The sequence below is a fragment of the Pongo abelii genome, chromosome 9 (assembly GCF_028885655.2).
Source record: "Pongo abelii isolate AG06213 chromosome 9, NHGRI_mPonAbe1-v2.0_pri, whole genome shotgun sequence".
Classification (NCBI taxonomy): Eukaryota; Metazoa; Chordata; class Mammalia; order Primates; family Hominidae; genus Pongo; species Pongo abelii.
The window spans coordinates 13,253,331-13,269,776 of record NC_071994.2 but is presented as its reverse complement, the minus strand read 5'-3'; the positions used below and the strand labels follow the sequence as shown (position 1 = coordinate 13,269,776).

Below are 16,446 nucleotides of genomic sequence, written 5' to 3'. Positions count from 1 at the left end.
ACTCCCAAAGTGCTGGGATTACAGGCGTGAGCCACCACGCCGGGCCAGAATTTAGGAATTTTTTGAATACTGAAGAGATGAAAAAAATTAGAAAAATAAAAATGTTCCCAATAATTCCATGTTTAGGAATATAGCCTAAGGAAATGTTCTTAGAAAAATATTTATAGGTCAGGTGGGGTGCCTCACGCCTATAATCCTAGCACTTTGGGAGGTGGAGGCAGGCGGATTGCCTGAGCTCGAGAGTTCAAGACCAGCCTGAACAAAAGAAATTGGCTGGGCGTGGCGGCGTGCGCCTGTAGTCCCAGCTACTCGGGAGGCTGAGGCAGGAGAATTGCTTGAATCCGGGAGGCAGAGGTTGCAGTGAGCCGAGATTGTGCCACTGCACTCCAGCCTGGGCAACAGAGCAAGATTCCATCTCCACACACACAAAAAAGAAAACTATTTATAAACAAAAAATGTTCATTAAAGCAGTATCTATGATAGCGGGAAATGGAAACCCTCTAGATGCCCATCAGTGAAATATTTTGCAGACATTGAAAATAATATCATCTTTCCTTTAATACAGAATCAAGGAAAATTTTTTTAATGTAAATTTTTTTAATTATACTTTAAGTTTTAGGGTACATGTGCACAACGTGCAGGTTTGTTATATATATATACATGTGCCATGTTGGTGTGCTGCACCCATTAACTCGTCATTTAGCATTAGGTATATCTCCTAATGCTATCCCTCCCCCCTCCCCCGAATCAAGGAAAATTAAATAATGTGATGTAAGTTTGGCTACAGAGATAACTGTTCTATAAAAAAAGACTAGGTTGGGCACAGTGGCTCGCACCTGTAATCCCAGCACTTTGGGAGGCAGAGGCAGGTGGACCACCCGAGGCCAGGAGCTCGAGACCCACCTAGCCAACATGATGAAACTCTGTCTCTACTAAAATACAAAAATTAGCCAGGCGCGGTGGGGGGTGCCTGTAATCCCAGTCACTGGCGGAGTGAGGCAGGAAGAATCGCTTGAACCCAGGAGGCAGAGGTTGCAGTGAGCCAAGATTGTACCACTGCACTCCAGCCTGGGCAACAGAGCCAGACTCTGTCTCTAAATAAATAAATAAATAAATAAATAATTTGCTGAATCAACTGATGATTTCACCCTGAAAAAATACAGGTGAGTAAGCCTACAGGCCACTAGGCAAATGTCGTGTTGCCCTCTCATCTCCTTACCCACCTACACAGGTGGTCACACAGACTGCAATAAACCCATAGCCAGGTCAACTAGAGGAAACCTTTGCCTTGTGGGCCCTGTTGATCCTAAGGGAACTTGCCTCATCCTGGATATGAATCTCTTGCTTAATTTTAGGTTGCCACTTATGAATACTAACTGTTCTGGCCGAATTAATCCTCAAGGAACAGAACGAAATGAGCTTAAGGCCCTAATGCCAGGCCAGGCACAGTGACTCGTGCCTATAATCCCAGTGCTTTGGGAGGCTGAGGTGGGAGGCTTACTTGAGCCCAGGAGTTGGAGACCAGCCTAGACAACATAGTGAGACCCCTTCCCCACTGCCCCACCATTTTCTCTCTAAAGAAAAAAAAAAAAGACCTTAATGCCAATTGTAATGAAGCCATAATTGAATAACCTAACTGCCAGTGGCTGTTGGAATAACCTGAATTGTGAGTTCAAATTCTGATCCATTTTAACAAAAGATCCTAAACATAATAGTTGGCCAATAGCCTGGATCCTTTACAAAGTCAACACGTATAGGAGGAGCAATACCGGTTGTGCTCAGCCTCTGCTGCAGCCTCCGCTCAGTCGCAGCCCCTCAGGCCATTAAAGACCAAAACCATTTTTGAAAAATCTGGATTTCTGTGAAATTGGATAACTTATGCAGGTGCAGTGACTACAACACAGTAGGCACTAATAAAGTTAACCGAATCAGTCTTTGTTTTAAGAAAAGTCATCTGTAATAATTCTGCAGATTAATGTTAAGTAATATTAAAAATAATTTATGACATATAGTGCTTAAACTAAAGGGAGAATCCCAATCATACCTCTATCAGAGGCAGAGCGAGAGCTAGAAACAAGACTCTTTCATTTTGCTGCATTCTAAGAATGTGGGAGATTGGGATGGGGCAGAGTCAGCTCATGGAGGAATTCATGGGATTTCCTTAATGCAGTCTTTTTTTTTTTGGAGACAGAGTCTCGCTCTGTCACCCAGGCTGGAGTGCAGTGGTGCTCTCTCGGCTCACTGCAACCTCCGCCTCCCGGGCTCACACCATTCTCCTGCCTCAGCCTCCCGAGTAGCTGGGACTACAGGCGCCCACCACCATGCCTGGCTAATTTTTTGTATTTTCAGTAGAGACGAGGTTTCACCGTGTTAGCCAGGATGGTCTCGATCTCCTGACTTTGTGATCCACCCGCCTCAGACTCCCAAAGTGCTGGGATTACAGGCGTGAGCCACCGCGCCCGGCCCAGTCTTCTTATCATTGTATAGAATATAGATGCCTTAGGGACAGATATATTAAACCCACTGTTTTATAGATAAGGTGACAGATCCAAAGAGGTGGAGCCACACATGAAATTTAGTATATTTGGGGCTAGAATTTACCCCAGAACTTATTTATAACTTTTAGTTCCTCTCTACAGGAGTTCCTTAGCAGTGAGTTCAATAAATGTTTTGGCATAAGGCCACCCTGGTTCAAAGAGGAGGAGGCTGTTGTCCTTGCTTCTCTGCTGTGCCTTCTTCCTCCCAGGCCCTTAGACCTACCTCTATTAAGTGGGAGAAGGGAGGCCTGGGCAGGTAGGTCCCAGATCTTCAGATTGCCCGAGGAATGGATCTGGAGTCCTCTAGGCATTGTTGTAAGCATTTTGCTGGGCCTTTAATGCAACTTTCCAGTACAAATGATCTCTCTTTAAAATAAAACAAAAAAGCTAAGCTTAAAATTTTATAATGAGAATATTTACTTCACTATAGTAAGTCATCATATATCTATAAACACACTTATATATATACTCCCAATATATTTAACTTTTTCCCTATTGTTGGACATTTGTGTAGAAGGTTCACTTGTATAAATGTTGCGATGGATAATTTTGTATATAGATATTGGTTTCTATTTCTGAACATTTTCTTAGGATAAATTCTACATGTGTAATTAGTGGATCAAGTAATAACAACATTTTTAGGCTCTTGTCATTCGTTGCCAAATTACCAGTTTGCCGCCGAATTATTTCACAGGTATTCCTTGAGCACTTAGTATGCATTCCTTAGTTTTACCGCACTTCTTGTCACCAGAACAGGAAAGGAATGGTGTCCTACAGCTCTTTGACCAAGTACCTCTCCACCAATACTATGAGCACTAAAGATGTTGTAACGAAGCACTAGACTCTGGGATGTGAAGATCTCAAATTCTATTCTCTGTGCACTTCAGAGTTGGAGAAGGATCCATCAAGTTTCAGTAGAATGTACCAAGGAACAGAGGCAATGTGGTAGAACAGAAAGAATAAGGATTGTAGTTGAGACACCTGCAACCTGGACCTGCTAGTCCACCTACTGCTGTGTAATATTGGACAATTATGTCCACCTCTATGGGTTTCGGATCCCTTATCTGTAAAGTGAAGAGATTGTCCAGATGCTTTCCAGCACTAGCAATCTGTGCTTTAAAGTTTTACCTAACATACCATACCTTTTATCAATGTCCACCTAGAGATAATAACCCAGCTTATTTTATTTGAGTTTTGATACAGAGTCTTGCTCTGTCTTGCACTCCAGGGTGGAATGCAGTGGCATGATCATGGATCACTGAAGTCTCCACCTCTGAGGTTCAAGCATTCCTCCCACCTCAGCCTCCCGAGTAGCTGGGACTATAGGCATGCACCACCACATCCAGCTAATTTTTTATTTTTTGTAGAGACAGGGTCTCACTGTGTTGCCCAGGCTGATCTCAAACTGCTGGGCTCAAGTGATCCTCCCACCTTGGCCTCCCAAAGTGTTGGGATTACAGGTGTGAGCCACCATGCCTGGCCTAACCCAGTTTCTTAGATAGGGTCCCCAGCCTGTCATTTAAGGTATCTACATTTGATGCACTTACTAAGTTGATGCCATTTTTGTTGTTGAAAATTATTTATTTTTTAAAAATAGTTATGACTTTCACCACATATTAATAAATCATTATCCAGTGAGCTTGGTTAAAGTTTGACCTCACCAATATTGCTAGCTAAGAAAATACATGTATGGCACTTTCACATACCTTGTGTCCTTTGAGCCTCGTTATTAAAATAGATGAGATAGGTTAGAAATCACTATCTCCGCTGGGTGCAGTGGCTCATGCCTGTAATCTCAGCACTTTGGGAGGCTGAGGTGGGCAGATCACCTGAGGTCAGGAGTTCGAGACCAACCTGACCAACATGGAGAAACCCTGTCTCTACTAAAAATACAAAATTAGCCGGGTGTGGTGGCGGGCGCTTGTAATCCCAGCTACTCGGGAGGCTGAGGCAGTAGAACCATTTGAACCCATGAGGAGGAGGTTGCAGTGAGCTGAGATCACACCACTGCACTCCAGCCTGGGCAACAGAGTGAGACTCTGTCTCAAAAAAAAAAAAAAAAAAGCACTTTGGGAGGCCGAGGCAGGTGGATCACGAGGTCAGGAGATCAAGACCATCCTGGCCAACATGGTGAAACCCGTCTCTACTAAAAATACAAAAAATTAACTGGGCGTAGTGGCATGTGTCTGTAATCTCAGCTGCTCAGGAAGCTGAGGCAGGAGAATTCCTTGAACCCAGAAGGCGCAGTGCACTCCAGCCTGGTCAACAAGAGCAAAACTCTGTCAGAAAGAAAGAGAGAGAGACAGAGAGGGAGGGAGGGAGGAAGGGAAAGAAAAGAAAGAAAGAAAAGAAAAGGAAAGAAAGAGAGAAAAGGAAAGAAAGAAAAGATATTCTAAATATCTTTCTCTCTCCATCTCCATCACTTTTGCCACTGATTGAAGCTGATGATTGCCACTGATTGCTTCTCTCCATCTCCATCACTTTTGCCACTGATTGAAGCGGCATCTGTCTTTGCCTGGACCTCTTCAATAGTCTCCTAACTGAGCTCTGTGTTTTCCTTCTTTCCCCTTTACAACTGATTCTTTACAAATAAACGAAAGTAATTCTTTTAAACAATATGTCAGATAATTTCTTTCCCTTGCTCAGAACTCCCAGGAGTTCTCAGTGTACTTAAAAATACCTTACTAAGACCTTCAAGATCTCTGGTGATCTGGCCACTGCTTCCCTCTCAAACCTCATTTCTACTGGTGCCCCCTCAGGCACTACATACTTCAGCCACACCGCCTCTCTTTCTGTGCTTTGAACATGCCAAATTCACCACTCTCTTGTTCTGCCTTCTTGTAGTACTTTTCCTTCAGATCTCTGTTAGCCTGGCTCCTTAGGGTTCAGTTAGTTTTTGTTTTTGAGACAGGGTCTTACTGTGTTGCCCAGGCTAGAATGCAGTGGCACCATCATGGCTCACTGCAGCTTTGACCTCCTGGGCTTAAGTGATCCTCCCACCTCAGCCTCCTGAGTAGCTTGAACTATAGGCATGCACCACCAGGCCCGGCTAATTTTTTTAGCAGAGATGCGGTCTCATCATAATGTCCAGATTGGTCTAGAACTTCTGGCCTCAAGCCATCCTCCTGCCTCGGCCTCCCAAAGTGCTGGGATTACAGGAGTGAGCTACTGCACCTGGCTCATTCAGTTCTTAGCTTCAATAAATATCCTTGTCTCAGAGAGGCCTTTCTTACCTTCCTGCAGTGTTAGATTAGGTTAGAGATTGGCAAGAAGAGAACACACATACACAAACACAGAGACACACACTCCTACTCTAAGTTCCTACTTTACGTAGCCAATGGTACCAGACTTGCAGGAAGAGAGATGGCTACGAGCAAGGCTGCACATCTGTCTCAGCCTTTCCCTTGCTCCTAACCCCTTTGCACAAGAAAGCTCCTGCCAGAACTGAGAAGGAAACCGGATTTTTGCCACATTACTGCTTTTTAAAACTCAGGCTTACATCACCAAGTGGGAAGACTACACTAACAATCTGTATGCTTCCATTTAAGGGTAGCTTTTATAAATACTGGCATCTGCTAGTCCTTAACTGTACTCAGCACTGACAAGACTCCATCTTCATCTAGGAGACGAACCACGTCTTTCCTTCCAGCTCTTCAATATTCCCCATAACCTGTCTCCCTGTGGTACCCCATCTCTTCCTGTCCTCTATCAGTTGCTATTACCTTATTTTTGTTTCCTCCCAGCACACTGACGACTCTCGGAAATTATTTGTTGGTTATCTGTCTCCCTGACTAAAATATGAGCAGCGTGGGAGCAAGCGCTTGCACACAGCTGTACTTCCATTTCTTAGAACAGTGCTTGGCATAGGGTAGATATTCCACAAATATTTGTTGAATGAATGAGTAGATTACCTCCTACCTCCAGTCTTGCCACCCTCTACTTTCCTCTCCATCAGTAGCCAGTCAATCTCCTGGCTTCTCCCTGACCTGAAGATAAAGTCCAGCTCCTCAGAGTGTCCTGCCAGGCCCTTGCAGCCTGAGCCTGCCTGCCCCTCCAGCCTTGTCTCTCTCTCTTCCTCTTGCCTGAAACTCTCCCTTCCACTTCCCCATCCCTTGGCCGCTTCTGTGTTCCAGACCTACTGAACTTCTTTCAGATGCTCAAAACTGCAGTCAGGGCTGGGTGCGGTGGCTCACGCTTGTAATCCCAGCACTTGGGGAGGCTGAAGCGGGTGGATCACCAGGTCAGGAGTTCGAGACCAGCCTGACCAACATGGTGAAACCCCATCTCTACTAAAAATACAAAAATTAGCCGGGCGTGGTGGCACAAGCCTGTAGTCCCAGCTACTCATGAGGCTGAGGCAGGAGAACCACTTGAACCCAGGAGGCAGAGGTTGCAGTGATACGAGATCACGCCATTGCACTCCAGCCTGGGCGACAGAGCAAGACTCTGTCTCAAAAAAAAAAAAAAAAAAAAAAAAATAATAATAATAATGAAAGAGACTTTAAAGATAGAAAACCACCTGTTCTAGCAGATGTATTCCCACCTTGAGTCAAAATGCTGGGTGATCTCTGTAGTTCTAACTCTAGGACTTTGAGCAAGTCATGTAACTAACCTAGGGCTTGATTTTTTTCTTTTTTTCTACTTGAAGAGTTGGGCTAGATCAGTGGTTCTTGTACTTTTGGGTTTCTCATGAAGAAGTAAAAATAGAAATCAGTGTAGGGTTGCCAACTTTTCATTTTGCCAAATAAACATTTTTTAAAACTCACCAACTGTCATCATTTCATTATAAAAACATTTTAATACAAAACATTTTTAAAATGATCCAGGCATGGTGGTATGTGCCTGTAGTCCCAGCTTCTCAGGGGGCTGAAGTGGGAGGATTGCTTGAGCCTAGGAGGTCGAGGCTGCAGTGAGCTGTGTTTGTGCCACTGTACTCTAGCCTGGGTGACAGAGCAAGACCCTATCTCAAAAAATAAACAAAAAATCCCCACAAAAACACGCAAAACAAAAAAACAAAAGCCATTTTAGTACCAAGAAATTAGGACATAATTTTTTCACAAAAGGCAAACATTTAAATGGGATACCCTTAATTTTATGGAATATTCTACATTCTTTTTTATTTTTCTAGTGTTTTCATTAGCTGTTGAAAACTCTGTCATATCTGGGACCAGTTTGTGGACCAGCTCTTGGGGATGACTGAATGATATCTCAGGTCTCTTCCAACCTAATATTCTGAGACTTTATGCACAAGTAGTTTTCGTGTTGCAGAAGGGTCCTCAGTAGGTGTATTCAGCGCTCGGGCTGAGCAGAAACAGTGAAGAGCTTTTACCTGTGCCGACACCCGTACTATGCGCGCCGGGCGTGCTATCGTCAACACTTAAGGCAATCCTATGGGGTAGGTATTACTGATGACAAAACTGAGGCTTGGAAAGATTAAGCTACCCAAAGTCACACTGTAGTGGAGTGGACACCATCACAGTGTGACTTTGAGTAGCTTACTTAATCTTGACTCCAAAGCCCATAGTTCTCTGCACCCAGATTCTGGTATTATGTCTAGCACTTACTTTACTCCTGGAAGCAGCCATCTCTTCTGAAAATGGCTTCTTCTCCTACTCCAGCGTTTGGACTGAGCTCAAGGGAGGTTGATCTCCAAGCCATAGTTGACCCATCCAGTCATAGGAGCTTGACCCAAGGAGGGAGTGCCAGTCAGAGATCTTCCTCGGGTGTCTGAGCTTATACCTCCAGAGATTAGAAGGTATTACGTTCTAATGCAGCAAGCCGTAAATGCTGACTCAGTTGTTTTCAGCAGTCCCTCTGCCATAAACTGTCTTCAGGAAGAGGGAATGAGGCCACCTCAAGGAGAAACAGGAGAGAGAACCTGGCAGCGTTCAAGTCCCCGGATCCAATTGTTCCCGAGGCTGCCCCGCCCCCACCTTTCCCGTGGTTAGATTGTTCAGCCTTTCCCTGAATTGAGCAAGCGAATAAATCCTTCTCTTTCCTTGTTCTCTTTGTTTTTGAGACAAGGTCTCACTCTGTAGCCCGGGCTAGAGGGCAGTGGCGTGATCATGATCATGGCCCGTGGCGGCCTCAACATCTCAGACTCAAGCAATCCTCCCACCCCAGGCTCCTGAGTAGCTGGTACTACAGGCATGTGCCAACACACCTGGCTAAATTTTTTTTTTTTTTTTTGAGACGGAATCTCTCTCTGTCGCCCAGGCTGGAGTGTAGTGGCGCCATCTCCGCTCGCTGCAAGCTCCGCCTCCCGGGTTCACACCATTCTCCTGCCTCAGCCACTGGAGTAGCTGGGACTACAGGGGCCTGCCACCATGCCCAGCTAATTTTTTTTGTATTTTTAGTACAGGCAGGGTTTCACCCTGTTAGCCAGGATGGTCTCGATCTCCTGACCTCGTCATCCACCTGCCTCGGCCTCCCAAAGTGCTGGGATTACAGGTGTGAGCCACCGTGCTCTGCCACACCTGGCTAATTTTTTTTTTTTTTTTTTTTTTTTTTGAGATGGAGTCTCGCTCTGTCACCCAGGCTGGAGTGCAGTGACGCAATCTCGGCTCACTGCAAGCTCTGCCTCCCGGGTTCACGCCATTCTCCTGCCTCAGCTTCTCCGAGTAGCTGGGATTACAGGCGCCACCACGCCCGGCTAATTTTTTATATTTTTAGTAGAGATGGGGTTTCACCGTGGTCTCGATCTCCTGACCTCGTGATCCGCCCACCTCTGCTTCCCAAAGTGCTGGGATTACAAGCGTGAGCCACCGTGCCCAGCCCACCTGGCTGATTTTTAAAATTTTTAGTAGTGATGGCATCTCGCTGTGTTGTCCAGACTGATCTCAAACTGTTGAGCTCAAGCAATCCTCCCACATTGGCCTCCCTAAGTGCTGGGATTATAGGCGTGAGCCACCGCGCCCAGCCTCCTCCTATTTTCTAAGCCAATTCAAGTTTAATCAGATGCAACCAGTATAGCTCAGATCCCAGTGCTCTCATCCCTCTTCCCCAGTAAGGAGGTAGCACACTACAGTGGAAAGAAAGTGGACCTCGGAATAAGAACTTTGGCAAGATGTAAAAAAACAATACTGCATGGTGTTACAGGCTTAGAAACTGTCAGAAGCACTCACATTCAGCCACTGCAGCCTGGGCTGTTGTCTGGAGCACCAGACAGTATGGTGAGGCTTCTATTGTGTTGAGGACAAAGGTCTTAGATGTATCTGAGAAAGGGAAACAAAAGAAAAAGCCGTGCACGTTCATTTTCAGTTCAGTTACAGCGGGTCCTCGATTAACATCATTTCATTGTAACGCTGCTGAGAGGAAAAATCGATTCCCTGCTGGGGCTTCTTTCTGAGTGAAGTTAGCACGTTCTCCTCGGGTGTCTGAGCTTGTGTTGCAGGGTCTTCTCCAGGTCCCCTGACTTCCTTCCCCATCCCAAAGATGTGCAAAGATGTGAACTGCACATCTAAATTGTCTACATTGTGTTTAAACTGTCCCAGTTTGAGTGAGTATGGATATGTGAGTGAGCGTGGGTGTGTGTGAGGGTGTGGGTAAGTGTGGGGTGTGAGTGGGTACGTGACTGTGCATGTATGAGTGTGGGGAGGTGTGTGTGTGAGGGAGTGTGGGTGTGTGTTAGTGAGTGTGGGTGTATGTGTGGATATGAGTGTGTGTGTGAGGGAGAGAGGGTGTGAATGTGGGGATGTGAGTGTGGGCATGAGAGTGTGTGTGTGTGAGAAAGAGTGTGTGAGAGGCTTGTGGGGTGTGTGTGAGACAGAGTGTGAGAGTGTGTGAGTATGAGTGTGTGAGTGAGTATGTGAGCGCATGAGAGTGTGTCTGAGTGTGTGTTTGTATGAGAGTGTGTGGGAGACAGTGTGAGTGTGTGTGTCAGTGTGTATGTGTGTGAGTGTGTGTGTGAGTGTGTGTGGGAGAAAGAATGTGTGTGTGAGAGAGAGAGTGAGTGTGAGAGTGTGTGTGTGTGAGTGTGTGAACGTGTGCCCTGGGACAGGATGGTGTCCTGCCTGGAGTTCGATCCCCCCTTATACCCTGAGTTGCAGGGATAGACTCCGGCCACCTGAACTGAAATAATTGGGTAAGTAATTATCTTATTTGTTTTTACCAATCTTAAATAAATGTATGTGTAGTTCACATTTATTTCAGTGTTAATATATTGGGAGTGTTTGGTCTTTATCTAGAAGTTTGGTGATGCTTTTGTGACAGAAATATACTGTATGAACTTACCTCTGGTTTCTGTCAATTAACCTATGGTCAAATTGGTTTTGTTATGCGTCATTTCATTTAAAGTTGCAATTCCCAAGTACCTATCAGCAACCTTAAATGATGACCTACTGTATTTTTGAAGTAACAGCAAAATGTACAATTTATGGATGAAAACTCTCTTTTCCATCAGTCATGCTTTATGACTGTAACATTTTACAATTTTGTGTGTGTGTGTGTATGTGTGTGTTTTGAGGACGGGTTAATACATAGAGTTCAAAATTCAAAAGGTACAAAAAAAAGTATAATGCAGTGAACAACGTTTCCCTGTGATTCTTGCCTCTGACCCCACCCATCTTACCCAGCAGCCACCAATGTCAGCAGTTAAGAAAATCTTTCCAGAGATATTCTCTGCACATGTATGTTGGCTTTTGCTGCATGACAAGACACTTCAAAGCTTAGTGAGTGAAGGAAAAAACAAGCTTGGGAATCTATGGGCCAGTGGATCACTTCAGTCTGGGCTTGCTTAGCAGGGCTGGGTGGTAGAGGATGGCCCTCAGTCACGTGTCTGGAATTGTCAGGCTGGGCGGACCAGAGAATCCTTGCGTGTCTGGAAGTTGACTTAACGTCAGCTGAAGTGATGGCCACGTGCCTCCCATCATCTGGGAGACTAGCTCCGACTAATGTGACGACAGAAGAGTTCCCAGCAGCCAAAGGGGTTATGTTCCAACACGCATGCCCTCTCAAGCTTCTGCTTTCATCATATTTGCTAATGAACCTCATATGGCCACGTCCAGGTTCGAGGGATGGAGAAATAGACCCCACATCGTGGTGGAAGGAGCTGTAAAGTCTCATCGCAAGAGGGCACACATTTAGAGAGGAGAAGAATTGAGGGCATTCTCTGCTGTGTATGACAGCACATGGGTGTGAAGATGAGTACATGTATATGCGCACGTGTGTGCGTATGCACCTTTTCCTCTTTTGTTACACAAGTGGTAGCATACTGTCTTATGGCTTCTTGTAACTAAAACCTGGTTCACAATCCTTGATGTCTACCGAACATGAAAGTTTATATTTTAGGTAGTAAAGGCATATTACAATCAAACAGTTTGACAGGAGAGTTCTTATCTCCTTATGTCAGATGGTAGGAAAACGAAGTGGAGGAACCTGTAACTTGTGACAGAGAACAGAGCAGAGCTCACTGGGACCTTCACCTGAGCTCATGCCTCAGCTCATCCAGTATCTTTCTGTAGTTGTTTACAGTTGGAAATTCAGCTTCCCACAGAAATGCCTGTATAGTACCCAAATAAAGTACCTTGCTTTATAGTCTCCATTTATTTATTTATTTTTGAAGAGACAGAGGTCTCATTATGTTGCCCAAGCTGGTCTTGAACTCCTTGGTTCAAGAGATCCTCTTGCCTCGGCCTCCCAAGTAGCTGGGACTACAGGTGTGAGCCACCGCACCTGGGGTTCATAGTCTCTATTTAATCAGAGCTGATTCCCTTCTTGAAAAAAGACTCATTTTGTGGTTGTCGTTTATCAAAGAGGGAGCTTGTATTGTCCCCCTTTGGGTCTTGATGCCACCTTTTCAGCGAGGCCTTCCCATCTAGTCTAAGAGGGCTCCCTACTTCAATTCCTGTCCCCCCTCCCTTTCCTGCCTTGTTCTTCTCCATAGCACAGTCACCACCTGACACACCATGTATTTGTTTGTTTGTTAGTTCCTTTATTGTCCATCTGTGCCAACTAGAATATAAGCTCTAGGAGGTCAGGGACTTTGTCTTGTTTACTTCTCTATCCCCAGCACCTAGAATAGTGACTGCTACGTAGAAGGCTTTTGGTAAATATTTCTTGAATGAATGAATATTGTAAAAATTCCCACACAAGTTAGTTTCCTTTCTAAGCCCCAATTACCTCATCTTTAAGGTGGGGATTGTAATACCCACTTCATTGGGTTCCCATGAGGAGTAAGCGAGTTATGCATGCACAGCAACTCCTATGGTGCATGACATCTAGACTGATCCATCAAGGTGGATCAGAAGGTGTGCTCAACAGCCTGCATTTATATAAGGGTGTCAATGTTCATAACAGCAAGTAGTACCTCTTCTGGGACATGGGAACTTTGGCATGGATCAAAACCTTCAAATGAAAAGAAGTCAGAAAAGAAGTCAGCCTTTTAAAAGACTAGTCTGGACATCCTTTGCAGTGTAGCAAACCAAACACTTGTTTGTCTTTCTCACCTCCTGATTTGCCATTAAAATTAGGAAAAGGAACAATGGGAAGCTGAGGTTGAAGGATCACTTGAGCCCAGGAATTCAAAGCTGCAGTGAGCTGTGATTGCACCACTGCACTCCAGCGTGGGTGACAGAGCAAGATCCTAGAAAGAAAAGAAGAAAAGAAAAGAGAAAAGAGAGAAGAGAAGAGAAAGAAGAGGAAAGAGAGAGCGAAATAAAGAAAAGGAAGAAAGAAAAATGGAAGGAAGGAAGGGAGGGAGGGAGAGAGGGAGGAAGGAAGGAAGGAAGGAAGGAAGGAAAGAAGGAAGGAAGGAAGGAAGGAAAACTAAGCTCATAAAACTGAAGAAAATAGGATGGCCCCTCAGTGGACAAGGGAGTTAAATGAATTTCAGGGAGGTAGAAAACAGAAGCATCGTGATGGAGGAAGTGGAATGTAGAAAACCACAGCCAAGAATGAGCGTGGGAGAACACTTTTAGAGGCCGAGGCAGGCAGATCATCTGAGGTCAGGAGTTCGAGACCAGCCTGGCCAACACTGAGAAACCCCATCTCTACTAAAAATACAAAAATTAGCCAGGTGAAGTGGTGGGCACCTGTAATCCCAGCTACTTGGGAGGCTGAGGCAGGACAATCGCTTAAAACCCAGGAGGCGGAGGTTGCTGTGAGCTGAGATCATGCCATTGCACTCCAGCCTGGGCAACAGAGCGGAAACTCCATCTCAAAAAAAAAAAAAAAAAAAAAAAAACGGAATGCGAGAGGATACAGCTAGCCCATTGCACACTATCAGTCCCAGAGAGGAGGATGGCCAGGGATGGGAGTGAGCCGGCAGGGCCATGCCAGGGATTCATGAAAGTCTATCTTCTAAACAGCTGCATCTATCAGCTGCTCACACTCTCACACTCTTGCACCCTCTCCCTCTCCCCTTATCCTGTGCTGGTAGACACCAGCCATTTAGCCCTAGATGAAGGAACTGCTAAAGGAGAGCTTTGGCAGTTATGGTGAGTTGGCATCCCAGAGGAGAGCCCCTCCGTTCTGCCACTTCAGGTTCCCACAACCCAAAGGCCAGCTCCCAGCCCATTCATCCTAACGTGACACACACAAATCAGCAAGACCTACCCAGGTGCACAGATGGGCTGGTCCAGAAAGAGACTCTGGGGAAACAGGACATGCCCACTGGCTACTGGAATAGTCAACCTTGCCGTCATTAATAAACACAAAATGACAATCCAAGGATGAAAACCAGCGACGTGGAAGAGAAAGACAAACTGTTCCTGTACAGAGAACCAAAGTTGGCCGTTGACTCAGGACTAACGTCCTAGGGGGACAGAACATGGCTACAGGGATAAAGGGAGTAAAGAAGAGAGAGAGGACCATTTATTAGGCATGGACATCGGCTAAGCCCTGTGCTCGAGCGTTCACATATATTTCCTCATTTAACTCTGGCAACGACTTTCTGAGATTGACAATATTCTTGTTGACCATTTTACAAATCAAGAATCTGTGAGTCAGAGAAGTCAGTAACTTGCCCTGAGGCCATATAGCTGCTAAAGGAAACACACTGCATTCTTTGTTTTGTTTGTTTTATATTTGTTTTTGTTCTTAGCATGGACACATTTATTAACCAAAGGGATGATCCTAACCAAATCAACACTTCGAAATAGTTGCATGTAAAATGTTTGTGATAAAGATAATTGAACACAGTCATGAAGAAGAAAAAAAACAACCCAGCAGTATGGAGCTCCGCTCATTGAACTGAGCTTGTTTATTTTCATAGCTAATTCCTGTCCAAAGTGATGGTGAAATTTTTATTCTACTTTTTTTTTCATTTTCTTTTTTCTTAAATTATACCTTAAGTTCTGGGGTACATGTGCGGAACGTGCAGGTTTGTTACATAGATATACACGTGCCATGGTGGTTTGCTGCACCCGTTGACCTGTCATCTACATTAGGTATTTCTCCTAATGCTATCCCTCCCCTCTCCCCCCACCGCTCAACAGGCCCTAGTGTGTGATGTTCCTCTCCGTGTGTCCATGTGTTCTCATTGCTCAACTCCCAATTATGAGTGAGAACATGCGGTGTTTGGTTTCCTGTTCTTGTGTTAGTTTGCTGAGAATGATGGTTTCCAGCTTCATTCATGTCCCTGCAAAGGACATGAACTCATCCTTTTTCATGGCTGCATAGTATTCCATGGTGTAATATTCTACTTTTTCATAGATCTGAGTACAGGTGACATTGTTCGTGACACAGTCCACCACTGATTTCCCATCTTTTGATTTTCTTGTTGTTGTGTTTTTCCTTCCCATCCCTCTCCTGATGTTGAACCAATGCGCCATCTGTAAGCACAGACAGTCAGAGTTTTTCTGCCATCAGCTGTAGTTTCTTCTAACTTCTCTAACCAGGGTGTAAGAAGAAAACTGTTGTCTTCAAAGTGCTCTCAGTTTTTATGGTGAGGTTTTTGCTATCATGAGAGATGATACAATCTGGTTTGGCCATTGCACCCATGTTTTGCAGAGCTATTCCCACGGCTAGTTCTTTCATGTCTTCATCAAAGCCTTTGGTGTCCATCAGGCATCATCTTCCTTCCAGCTGCTGAGCGGTGGCCTGGGTCAGCGTGCAGAGTGCACAGAGCGGGGTCAGGCGTGGGCAGTGGGCTGTGTGACTCCCAGCACCTACAGGTGCTTTAGAAGGGACCTGCCCCAGATGCCCATTTGTTGTTAAAGTCTTGATTGCTTTTATTTTATTATGAAGGTGGTATGCAGGATGCATGCTTATTCTAACAAATTTAAACCAAACAGAGTAAAAGTATCCCCAGAAAGAGCTTCTATTTCTGTTTCTCCAGACTTTTTCTACGCATATGCCAGTAGATATGTATCTTATTTTTTCTTAAGTCTTCCAACAGTTTATTAGAAAGAATGTAGATGTTTAAAAAAATCCCCACTGTCATGAACTTAACTTGAGGTTTTCAGCTCTGGTATAAGCTGAATCCAAAAAAGAAATAAAAAAAGTATTAAACTTTTTTTTTACTCATTTGCCATACTGACAGTGCAACTACAAATCTGGTCTAAATGTACACACTCTCAAGCGACTATGTACAGCTTTCTTCGTCCTCCATGCTGAGAGATGTAAAAGCTTAAGGGCCAAACAATGCCAAATGTATATATATTTTTTCTTTTTTTAGACAGAATCTCACTCTGTTACCCAGGCTGAAGTGCAATGGCGTGATCTCGGCTCACTGCAACCTCCGCCTCCCGGGTTCAAGCAATTCTCCTGCCGCAGCCTCCTGAGTAGCTGGGATTACAGGCACCCGCCACCATGCGCAGCTAATTTTTGTACTTTTAGTAGAGACAAGGTTTCCCCATGTTGGCCAGGCTGGTCTGGAAGTCCTGAACTCAGGTGATCCGCCTGCCTTGGCCTCCCAAAGTGCTGGGATTACAGGTGTGGGCCACCGCATGCGGCCCAAATGAATAATTAA

At 44.9% G+C, this 16,446-nt stretch overlaps 1 protein-coding gene and 1 pseudogene across 1 annotated transcript in view; both read right to left on the bottom strand.

Annotated features, from left to right (window-relative positions):
• The window catches only part of FADS3 (fatty acid desaturase 3), a 227,842-nt gene that overhangs the window by 95,367 nt on the left and 116,029 nt on the right, over window positions 1-16,446 (bottom strand). The gene's annotated exons all lie outside the window — the stretch shown is intronic.
• Window positions 14,087-16,086, bottom strand: LOC112135410 (fatty acid-binding protein 5-like; annotated as a pseudogene).